Source organism: Gossypium hirsutum, chromosome A09 (assembly GCF_007990345.1).
Source record: "Gossypium hirsutum isolate 1008001.06 chromosome A09, Gossypium_hirsutum_v2.1, whole genome shotgun sequence".
Lineage (NCBI taxonomy): Eukaryota > Viridiplantae > Streptophyta > Magnoliopsida > Malvales > Malvaceae > Gossypium > Gossypium hirsutum.
Window position 1 is genome coordinate 59,159,349 of NC_053432.1, and position 1,534 is coordinate 59,160,882.

Below are 1,534 nucleotides of genomic sequence, written 5' to 3' on the forward strand. Positions count from 1 at the left end.
CATACAGATAACAAAACCTAAGAAATCCCAAAACTCTTGAAGGAACTTGAAGGGAGATCTTCAGTCTTGATGATGAATCCAGCTTCTGAGATGGATCAATCGGCTTTCCTTGAGTAATTCCTTGCTTCCTACTCTGCGTCCCCCTTCTAAGTTCCTTATCAAGTGTTTAAATAGGCTTTAGAATGCTTAAGAGCCCCCAAAATTGGCCTTTTCTGAATAGGGTTATACTTGGGCTCTGCAGAGACACGCCCGTGTGCGATTACTCCAACTCGTGGTCAAGGCTGTTGAACAAGCACGGGCGTGTAGTATACCCGTGTAAGTCGTGCTTCAATCTCGCCAAAGGGACACGGCCGTGTGACACGCCCGTGTGAGTATGTCAAGCCCGTGTTGATTTCCCACGTGGGTCCATTTTCTCCGTTTCGGTCCGTTTCTTGCTCTTTTTACTCTCCTATGCTCTCCTAAGTATAAAACATGAAATTAAAGGATTAGGAGCATCAAATTCACTAAAAACTAAGGAGAAACCATTCATAATAGGCTTAGCATGGGATAAAATAATGTATAAATTACAGTTTATCAACAAATATAGTCCATGATGAGAAAACCTTTTCAACAAATCTTTAAATCTCTCCCATGTATCATAAAGAGTCTCAATATCAAATTGAACAAAAGAAGAGATGTCATTGACTTAGCTATTTTAGCCGATGGAAAATATTTAACAAAAATTTCTTAATCATTTGAGTCCAGGTCATGATAGAACCTCGTGGAAATGAATTCAACCACTGTTTTGCCTTACTTCTCAAAGAAAATGGGAACAACCGTAAGCGTATGGCATCATCAGTAGCGCCATTAATCTTATATTACTCGCAAATCTCTAGAAATTTAGCCAAATGAGTATTTGAATCTTCATCTTGCAAACCATCAAACTGAACATGCTATTATACCATCTGAATTGTGTTCGACTTCAGCTTGAAATTCCTTGCAACAATAGTTGGTCTCAAAATACTCAATTCAGCCCCAATCAAAGTTGACTTAGCATAATCATACATAGTCCAAGGAGCAAGAGTTGCAGGAAGCTGCTGATTATTTTGAATATCACCCATCTCCACGATATATCATTTTCCTCTTGATTGTCTACTATATTCTGTTCATTTTGGTTGGCTTCTCTAACCTCTCTACGGTATCTTCGAGTAGTCTTTTTGATCTCACTATAAAAAAGTAATGGATCCATCGGGTTTCCTCTAGTCATAAATCAAAAGAACCTACTAGAAGCAAACAAACGCAATATTAGAATGTAAAATTTAAATTAAAAATATCAAAATAAAAATAAAAAAGGCTAAAATAATAAAGATTTCCTAATATTTTAGTCACCAGCAATGATGCCAAAAACTTGATGTAGTCGTAAACCAAATAAAAATCTGACTAAGGCAAGTGCACTTATAAATTGATAATATAGCTACAGTGAGCAAAGATATCGTTCCCACGAGGACTAAATTCTATTATTTAACGGACAAATTAGAGTGATTGATTGAAAGCT

General features: G+C 36.8%; 1 non-coding gene across 1 annotated transcript; it reads left to right on the forward strand.

Moving 5' to 3' along the window:
- The first annotated feature begins 584 nt into the window (after positions 1 to 584).
- On the forward strand, positions 585 to 686 carry LOC121206885 (small nucleolar RNA R71). Its single transcript, XR_005902056.1, has one exon. It is a non-coding gene; the product is annotated as a small nucleolar RNA R71 (small nucleolar RNA).
- The last annotated feature ends 848 nt before the right edge of the window (positions 687 to 1,534 follow it).